Genomic DNA, 11,142 nt, shown 5'->3' with positions numbered 1-11,142 from the left:
TGCATTGTATTTCAGCCAAAAATGTTATTTAATATTGTATTTCATGTTATTGTAATTGAATATATTGACATACAATTGTTATTTTCCAAAATCAAAGTTTTGTCAAAGAACTGCCACTTTTACATCACTTTTGCACCCCTAGTTAGTATTCCCTACAGAGAAAGAGAGAAGGAGAAGGTGAGACGAAGAGGAGAGTGAGAGAGAGAAAGAGAATGAAAAAGAAAGAAAAAGAGAAAGATAGAAACAGAGAAAAAAGAAACCGAGACAGAGAGAAAAAGAATGGGAGTGAGAAAGTGAAGGAGAGAAAGAGAATGAGAGAAAGAAAATGAGAGAAAGAGCAAAACAGAAAAAAGGAGAAAGAGCCTTAGAGAAACAGAGGTAGGAGCAGAGAGATACAGAGAGATACAGAGAAAGAGAGAGAGAGAGAGAGAGAGAGAGAGAGGGAGGGAGAGAGAGAGAGAGAGAGAGAGAGAGAGAGAGAGAGAGAGAGAGAAAGAACATAATACATATTTCTGAAAATAGCCTTTGAATTACATTTTGGCCACAAACTGATATTTAATGTCGTGTTTCATGTTACTGTACTTGACTGTAATCGATTCTTACTTTCCAAAATCAATGCAGTTTAACTGCCACTTTTACATCATTTTTACACCCATAGTTACTATTCTCTACAGAGACAGAGAGAGACAGAGAGGGGGAGAAAGAGAAAGAAAGAAAGAAAGAAAGAAAGAAAGAAAGAAAGAAAGAAAGATGGAAAGATAGAGAAATGGAAAAAAGAGAAAGAGAAACAATGAAACAGAGAAAGAGAGAAAGAAAGAGACAGAAAGAGAAAGAGAAATAGAAAGGAGAGAAAGAGAAACAGAAAAAAGAGAAAGAGAGGAGAAAGAGAGATACAGAAAGAAAAAGAGAGAAACAGACAGAGGAACAGAGAGAGATGGAGAGAAATAGAATGAGAGAAAAAGAGAGACCAATAGAGAAAAAGATGAGAAAGAGCCATAGAGACACAGAGAGAGGAGCAGAGAGACAGAGAGAAAAAAATAGAACCAGAAAAGCATAAGAAACAGAAGAGACAGACAGAGACAGAGGGGAGAAAGAGAGAGCTAGAGAGAGAGAATGAGAGACAGAGAAGGGAGGAGGAGAGAGACAGTGAGGAGAGGAGGAGGAGAAGACGTCATCCTTACACTACGTGCGTTTTTCTGAGCCGTGTCAATTAATCCTCAATCCTCTGCCTACACTGTCACTGCATGTGGGTCACAGGGCACAGAATCACCTATTAATTAACAAAAAGTAAACAAGCCAGAAAAGAGAGGTTTTAATGATCTGCTGAGGGCTCCGGCCCACCACAATACGCCTTTCAGCTCTAATGAGGAGTAAGTGTGTCACACTGTGTTGGCTGATCGTTTTTGGCCCTTCACCCTGATAAATATAGCAGCGCAGGGTCCGGCGTTACGGGATCAGATGAAATGCAGCATAACCCAGAAAAGCCTTCAGCTGCCGCGTCACTATCTAAAAACCTTCTTACATAATAAACGCTTTGCACAATTCATTAACCCCCCACCGCTGCGGCCACCTTCGTCCATCCGGCTATGAGGCTATGACACTTTTGTGCCACCCACCACGAAGCCCACGCCGTCTCCCAGTTCCAGGCTCATTATGTACATGCATCATGCCAGGATGAGCCATTGTCCCATGACTGCGCCCAGAGTGTGTCTAACCTCAAACTGCTCAAAACAGAATGACATCAACCCCTCTCCTCATCCACAGTGCAATCAGGGTGAGGGTACGCAAGCCTGCCCCAGTACGACTCCGCTTCACTTTCTCACTGAGTGTGTTTACATGCACTCTAATAATACCATCATTATCTGGCTGCAGTGTAAACAGCACACTATGGAATATTGTAGGGGATTAGTGCCGTTATCGGATTTCTATGATGCTGTTAAACACACTTAGGTTTTAATCCAATAATCGAACAAGCATGTGTGCATCTGTTTATTTGCACAAACAGAACCAGATGGAGAAGAGCTACCATGGAAATAGTGAACACTACAGACTTAATTCAATATTACAGTAGCTCAACAGTTCAGGGTCTCCATTGTTGTATCTTTCGTTTCATAATGCAGCAAACGTTTTCAATGGGTGACAGGTCTGGACTGCAGGCAGGCCAGTTTATCTTCTGGACTCTTTTACCACAGAGCTGTGCTTTTGTAATACATGCAGAATGTGGTTTGGCATTGTCTTCCTGAAATAATCAAGGCCTTCCCTGAAAAAGACGTTGTCTGGATGGTGGCATATGTTGCCAAAACCTGTATATATTGTTTAGCATTAATGGTGCCTTCACAGATGTACAAATCACCCATGCCATGTGCACTGATGCACCCCACACCATCACAGATCCTGGCTTTTGAACTGTGCACTCATAACAAACGGGATGGTCTTTAGCCTGTAGGACGTGACGTCCATGATTTCCAAAAAAAATTTTCAAATTTTGATTTGTTAGAACACAAGACACTTTTCCAATTCGCCTTAGTCCATTTAAATGAGCTCAGGCCCAGAGAAGGTGGCAGCATTTCTGAACCCTGTTTATATGTGTTTTTTTCTTTGTATGGTAGAGTTTTAACTTGGATTTGTGGATGCAGCAACAAACTGTGTTCACAGAAAATGTTTTTCGTAAGTGCTCCTCAGCCCATGCAGTGATTTCCACTACAGAATCGTGTCTGTTTTTAATGTAGGGCCTGAAAATCAAAGCCAGCCAATATATATTTTTTTTATTCTTGTCTCTCGCATACAGAGATTCCTCTGCATTCTCTGAATCTTTTAATGGTATTATGTACCATAGATGACAAAAAGCAAACGAAATCCGTTTCGAAATCCACGAATGACCATTGAAGCACAGGGTAAAAGGGAGCTAACAAAGTATGCAGAGAAACAGATGGACTACAATCTGTAATTGTAGAACTACAAAGGGCTTTATGGTAAGTGGAGCTAATTAAATGGACAAAGAGTGTAGATATATGGAAACATACCTAATGAAGAATATTTTTTTAATTTCATATTTATAAGTGCAAAGTTCAAAAAGATAGTATTCGTGTAAATTTGAAGTGGACAGACGCACTGGAAGTACTTTAAATAACAAAAAGGGTCTAAATACTTGTTTCCCCACACTGTACATGTAAGTCCACACACTGAAGCCATTGTGCTGCAGTGAGAAAGAAATCCATGCTGAAGAAACGCACAGCTCTCTTCTCCACTGCCAAAACTACTGCAATATAAATCACAGCATAAAGACGCTCAATAATAGCACATTGTTTGAGGTCAATAAAAACGTGGTGTTATTTTCACACTGTTTGGAATGAAAGCACCATGTTTGGCGCTGGTGGTCTTCGCTTGTAAAAAACGCTCTTTTCACGAGTCAGGTGAGTTTACACACCAGAGTGGGCTTTCATGTTTCAAACACGCCGGTTCTGTTGCCAGCATAGCAGACACTACTTTACAACTGTACTCCCTCAACCACACATACACATCTGTGTGCATACATATGCACATAAAATTAAGGGCATGTAAACAACAACAACAAACATAAATCAGGGGCTGTGTACTTCATGGCTATTTTCTCCTCTGTCACTGATCCTGAGAAAAGCCCTGACAAATATGATCCCCCTAGCACTCACTCACTCATTCTCTCTTTCCCTCCCTCTCCCCACTCTGTTTCTCCGCTGGGATGGTGGCTAATGACACTTGTACATATCTGAGATGACCGCAAGTCCTTCCACTACTAAATTTGCTTATCAATACCACCAAGCCGTTGCGAAGCGGTGAGGAGAGTTAGTGGCAGGTTTATCAAAACACATTTATCAGCATGAAGCTTCGATCTAAAGACTTATGGAAGCGAAAAAAGAAAAAAAAACATCACCTGTCAATGAAAAACACTGGAAGGACTTCTTAAATCAGGGGTCTCAGTGTCAATTCTGGGGACTCGGTGCTCTGCACATGTTTTCCCTATTCCAAAACATGTGACCTAGCACATGAGGAGCTTGTTAATTAGGTGGCAGAGTCCATGATTAAGATGCCATTTGTGTCCCACTCATCTTATATTTACACATATGCATGTAAAGTAAATGGAAAAAAAAAATATATAAACATAGGTGCAGCACTTTTTGCTTGTAGCAGACCACTATAACTACACTTTTCTTTGAAATACACTCATTAGAATACTTTAAAAATCCAAAAGTCATATTATTTTGGCATTTACATGTAAATTGATTTAACACATCACACTTTAAACATCCTTTTTCCAAGTCAAGGTTAGAAAACGTACATTTTAGTTCTGTTTCAGTCAACCCTGCTACTCAGACACATTCAGCCGTATGAAATAGCTGGAATATTCCCCAAGTCACGTCCCCAAGTAAGCCATTAGCATGTTCTTGAGGTCCTTATGCTATTAGCATGGATGCTACTTTCAATCCTGTTACTCATGCCAGCAAAGAAACCTTGGAAAAAATAGATATTCTTGCTGAGATGGGTTAACGCTTTTTTGAGTGGTTGAATGCATGTTTTCTTAGACTCCATGTTCAAAAATAATAAATATAGTTACATTTTTTGAAGGTGACAAGGGTGAAAATATGGAAGCCCATGGCAGCAGTGTGTTAAAATATTGACTTACTGTCTGAAGATAATGACCTATGATAATGACATTTTTTCTTCCTTTTTTTAATGTTACAAAAAGTAAGTAATTTTTTCATAATGAATGTTATTATTGTGAGATACTAAGTCATTATTTTGAGTAAAAAAGTCCTTATTTCGAAATGGCAAGCCAATATTTTGAGAACTTTAATCACTATTTCGATATAGCAATTTAAAATATTGAGAAAATAAGCCAATATTTTGTCAAAGTAAGTCCGTATTTTGATAAAATATGTATTATTTCAACGTGGCATATCAATATTTTGAGAGAAAAAGTCATTATTTCTAAATGGCAAGCCAATATTTTGAGAATTTAAGCCAATATTTTGACATGGCAATTCAACATTTTGAGAATATACGTCAATATTTTGACACAGTAATTTCAGACATTTGTAAAAAATAAGTAATAATTACACATGGTAAGCATTTTAAAAAAAAGTCATTATTAAGTCAACACTAAGCCAATTTTTATGTCAAATGTTTGATGTGCTGCTTCGTAAGTAATGCTAATCTCTTCTACCTGGTGGGAACTGGCTTCCTTACCCCAATGGTGGACCCACCCACCCAGGTAATGAGTTGAATCAGGACCACCAGATGAGAGAAAGCGCAAGAATGTGAGAATAGTGTGTGTGTGTGTGTGGGGTGGTCTCAGGACTGGGCTTGGGACCCCAGTACTTTCTTTGGTGGTAGAACCTTTTTGCCTTGTTAATTATTATGACTCGTGTGGTGAAAAATACTATTATGACACACGTGGTTCAAAGGTTCTGTGTGTCTCCTCATTGTGATCTGGCTCTTCTTGTTTTCTGTCCTTGTGAATAAGAGCCTCTCCCACTTTCCTCCACTGTATCTGAGCACATTTGCACATTAACATATTTCATAAACGCTGATATTTCGATTCCCTGCTCTATTCTTTCAGCTGTACATACTGTACCTCAGTACTGCAGTGCTTGGCTGTATCTGTACTTCTCTCTCATTGCAGTGTGTGTACTGTCTATTTTATATACACTCTTAAAAGGATGGCTCTATACAGGTTCTTTAATAAAGAAAGTGCTACTATAAAGAACCACAAACACTCAAAGAACCCTTTGCATGATTAAAAGTTTCTTTTGCATCATCAAAGGGTTCTTCAGAATGTGCTGTAGATGGTTCTAACTGAAAAGAGTTCTATATAGCACCAAAAAGAGTTCTTGTACTGTTATGATGTCAAGCTTGTAACAGTAGAAGAACCCTTTTTGGTGCTATAAAGAACCTGTTTCAAAAAGGTACAATATAGAACCATCTACAGCACATTCTCCATCAATCTGAAGAACCCTTTCATGATGCAAAGAACCCTTTAATCACTTTCAGTGTTCATGGTTCTCCATAATCTTTTTTAAGAGTGTAGTATCGTTTTCTATATTAATTTTATTGGGTTAATTTTAGAACACCTGCACTAAGAGGAGTGCCTTGTACACCTGGACAAGATAAAGATTCTGGTTCTATGTGTAAACTCACCAACACAAACTCCTCCTATGTGTGACCTACTCGGTGGAACGAGCCTGATTCTGGTTTGGTCAGAGGAGAGTCGCCTGCAGCTGAAGGCTGCGCAGCCACGCAGACACACAGCGCTTTAGACAGACGCCCAGCGCGCGCGCGGGCTGCAAGCTCAGTTCAGCGCGCCACTAGCTCGGTTCCCGCTCGCGTTCTCCCACGGTGATGCTGCTTATGGTGTCTCACCGGCAGTCAGCTGCATCTGCTTTCAGTCCGGCAGTCTGCAGCCTGCGGTGACACGCGCCACTGCGCGGCTGCGGTCTGCACTCCGCCTCTGATTGGCCGAGGCCGTGGGTGTGTCCGCATTGTGGGCGGAGCCTCTCACAGGCGCCCATTCAGCTACAGCAGCGAGCGGAGGGGAGGAGGAGGAGGAGGAGGAGAAGGAGGAGGAGGGGGGGTCATGTGCTGCACGGCTTTTAGTGCTTTTTCCCCCTCTATATTTTCACTAGCACACCTAATTCAGCTCGTGAAGGACTCAGTAATTACTTGACGTCAAGTAATCCCTGTTTTGGAGCAGAGGAGAAATAAACAAACAAATAAACAAACTTGCAGTGCATAAGGTTCACAGCACTGGAGCTGAGTTACAGGAGAGGCCATGCTGTGAGGCTCTGTGTAGAATAAAGATAAATTAATAAATAAAACAAGTGAAGAAATGTAGACTGTTTCAGCTCTAATCCCTCCACTGGCAGGTCTCTGCACAGTTTAGAAGAATCGCACCCTCTGAAAAGCCCAGAGGTCCAGAGCAGAGTGCGGGAAAGAGGAGCCAATGCCTCCCCTAGCTGTGAAATCTTTTCTTGAAACATTTCCTGGAAAGCAGAGACCACGGCCAAACCCACTCTTTTAATGAACCGTCATAATCCGAGGCTTTTTCTTCCGAGCGTATCTTGGGTAGGTGGGTGACCGTTGACACCCTCATAAAACGTGAAACTGTTCTAACAGCTTAAGCCCCAGTCGCTTTTCAACACGAGAGGCAAATCCGAGGAGCAAATATTTGTGTACAACTGCCCTCGGAGTCCCCTGAGAAACCTGAGCAGTGAAGAGCTTCTCAGTAATCCCAGACCAGTGGTCAACAGCCCTACATACTGGAGATGCATGGCTCTGCAGAGTTTACCACCAACACTTGAACCATATAGGGTTGGTTTCCTGGACGGGAATTAAGCCTAGTCCTGGACTGCACAACGTTCAAAGTTTCACCATAAAAAATGAGAAGGGCAGTCCTGGACTAAGCTTAATCCCTGTCTGGGAAACGGGGCCCATGATGATTGACCTTAGATTTGGATTGGAGGTGAAACCAACAGGAAGGCTATCCAAAAGGAGAGTTTGGTCCAGTTTGGTCACTGCCATCCTACATTCTTTAGGGCCCATATAAACAAGGCTGCAAGAACTGCCTGCTTTGAATCCACTGCTTTTGTGATGTCACAATATTTACATATAGTCTCTTATTCAGTCTACAGCAGCTTCCTGCTGAAGTTATAAGGAGTGTTTCAGCCCAGGCTGCTTTTTGAACCAGTCTCAATACAGGCCAGCCAATCAGGACAGAGCTCATTTACATATATCAGTCCTAAAAACACAGTAAGAGCCTGTTTCAATCTAATGGACAGAGTGCGGTTGGAAAATGGTCACGTAAAAATGGAATATGACTGTTTTTGGTGCATGAAACCACATAAGTGGACCTCAGGGGAAAAATGAAAAAACAAGAAAAATGCAGGATATGGGCCCTTTAAAAATAACGGTTCCTTGGCAAGGTTCTTGGCTCGATCTTACAGTTCTAGGGAAAATCTTAATTGTTTTAGAACTTTTACATGATGTGGAGGTTCTTTAAACTTTAAAAAGATCCTGCAAATATACTTCCATTTAAGAAGTTCTTCTATTGCATGACTCCAAAGTAACCCTTCTGCCACCTTTGTTTTCAAGAGCGTAGACCTGGAGCCTAGAAGACTGAACATTTTAACATGGATCTGTCCTCCTCAGTGAGGTCTGCACGGACTCGCCATGGAGGAAATTGTTTTCGGAGATGTTCTGTGGTATTTTCAGAACATTCTTTCATTAAGGGCTTGGCTGTCTGGTTAAATCTCTCCTCAATTATGGGACTAATTTTCCGCCTACGCACACTTCACTTAAGGATCGATGGAATCCTCTAAGAAATGCAGCTAGAGCAATAATAACACAGAGTGACCTAGATAAGAGCCTATATAGGCCTAAAAATATCCATTTTATTAACCCAGTCTTACTGATATGTGAACATGAAATATGATAACATTTAATACTGACAGAATCTGTGCCTTAATTAAAGGAGAATATCAGCAATTTTTGAAATTGTCTGTGTTGGTACAAATAAAAAAAAATCAATAAGAGTGGTTTGATGTGAGATGATTTAAATTAGACGCTCTGGAGAAGCTTGCAGAGTCAGAATTGTTCAAAACAATTTTATATTGTGGTGATAGGAACCAGACATCTATAGCGCTTAATGTCTTATTCTATGAAATGGATACAAATACACTGCATAATGGCTAAAACATTGTTTACGGTTGTTGAGATAGCATATTTATTCAAATCCATAGCGGTGATATACATGCAGGGTGTATTAAGGGAAAATAAACTTTACACACTTTACAAATAAACGAAGAAAACTTTTCTTTTTTCCTGGCTTACCTCTATTTTACCGTAATCAACATTCCATACAAAAACTCAGAATACAAGTGTTGGTTCACTGGTCATTGGATAGTAAATGAAATGGCTACATTTGGGTTGTAGATATTTTGACACTGGTTCCAATCACCACTTCTGTAACGAATCGAAGACAGTATGTTCCTCTAGAATGACGCATTTGACATCAAACCACTCTGAATCACTTTGTTTATATCTCAGCGACTGGATTGTGAAATAAAAAAGATTGTGGCATTCCCCCTTTTGGCTATTTGATTTAAAATGTATTTCTTAAGCCTGTCACGCGTTCTGTCAAATGATCGGTTTGCAGGCCGCAGTAGTAGTCATAATGGCCTAATAATATAGCAATAAAAGCAACATCAAACGTGCAGTCATGTTGGTGGTTTTAGGTGTGCCCTTACACTGTTGGCAGAAGTCATTAGGCTATTTGACTGTTTCTAATGTGCGTGTAACTGTGAGTCACATGCCCATGGCTTTTGTGTATGTATGTGTGAATGGAGCAGCTGCCTTGGGGGGGTGGGAGGGTGGTGGTTTGAATGATGCAATCCCTGCCAACCATTAGCAAAGTTGTCCCCTTTTCTCCACTGTGTGAACTTGGCACATAGCGGCTAGAGTGACACAATAGAGGCAGAAGATGATTAAGCCTGTTGATTAGTGACTTTCCAGAGCGCCGCAGTGTAAAATGTCACCTTCTGTTCGTTTCCCTGCGCATCCACTCATCCGTTCTGGCGAGCAAGACGCTCTCCGGCCAAGACACGTTTAACATTCAATCCTACATGGCTATGAATGATGGCTTGGCACTCTGTCTCCTCTGTGTGGTTTTATATTAATCAGGATTCACCTTCAATACAGCGGCATTCCAATAAACCCTGTTCCGTGTATAATTTAACGTTTCAGTTCTCTACAGTCTACAATGCAAGCTATAAAATGGAAAGCAAACAAAGAAAACCCAGCCCAACCACAGTTACAGCTTTTCTCTATCTAGAACACAATACAGTGACAGCAGTCTGATTCTTACAGAAGGGCTGAAGGTGTAACAGACTTTCTTCCATGGAAATGAGTCATTATAGCCAGTGAAGAAATGCAGACTTGTCTTTTGAAGAGGACTGATCTCATTCTCCTAGAATGAGACCAATTCTGACTAAATGGCAACCGTCTGAGGGGGTTTAAAGACACTGACCTGTAATACCATGACCATCTCTGTTTAGTGACCACTTCTTGAGTACTCTAACCAACAGAACAGTGTTCTGTAAAAATTAAGGTTTGTCAGTTCAACCTGAAGAAATGACTTGTAGTAACAAGCAGTTTAACTTTTATTATTATTTTATTATTTTATTATATTCAAATAAGCACTTTGAACGAAACAATGCAGAACAAAACAAATAGGCGAGATGAACAAAAGTAACATTAAAAAAAAAAAAAAAACTTCATATTGGCTTCTGTCCTGTTCCACATTTTACAGTGTAATAATCACTGAACAGCTTCGCAAACAGCAAGAAACAGCAAGCAGCATTCTGAGAGATTTTTTCCTGAGTTCCATTTAACTTCTAGTTCCATTTATTTGTGTGTATATATATATATATATATATATATATGTATATGTGTGTGTGTGTGTGTGTGTGTGTGTGTGTGTGCGCGTGTGTAGTCCTATGCAAAAGTCTGAGCACCCCTAGTCAAGATTTTTTAACCAAAAATAAGTTCACTTTTTTCTGTAAATTTACTGCACAATTTCTATTTATATGATTAGTTTAACATAAAATATTAAATGTGTCATAAGTTTTGCACACCACTATATATATATATATATATATATATATATATATATATATATATATATACATATGTGTGTGTGTGTGTGTGTGTGTGTGTATGTGTGTATGCATATATACATCAACTCAGTACTGGAAGAGTTTGGACCTGATAGTTTTGTTTTCGCTAGATACTTTCTCTCTTTTTCTTTTCATTCTCTCTCTCTCTCTCGCTCTCTCTCTCTCTCCCGCTGCTCTGGTCATATGAAGTGAGTGAGTGTGGGTTTTTAAAGCTGCTTCTACCCACCTCTGCCTCCTCACCACCACCACCACCTCCACCACTCACTCGCAGGGTGAGCACTCTCTCCACGTTGACACACCCCTCAAACTTGGACGTGGATGTCCGCGCTGCTGATTGGCTGGCGGCGCGGCGACTGACAACACCTGCTTCGCCGATTCATCAAACAGTGACACGCGGCCCTCGGCGAGATATAGGCGGCAAACCGCGCGCGCTTCC

The sequence above is a fragment of the Colossoma macropomum genome, unplaced genomic scaffold (genome assembly GCF_904425465.1).
Source record: "Colossoma macropomum unplaced genomic scaffold, Colossoma_macropomum, whole genome shotgun sequence".
NCBI lineage: Eukaryota > Metazoa > Chordata > Actinopteri > Characiformes > Serrasalmidae > Colossoma > Colossoma macropomum.
This window is presented reverse-complemented; position numbering follows the sequence as displayed.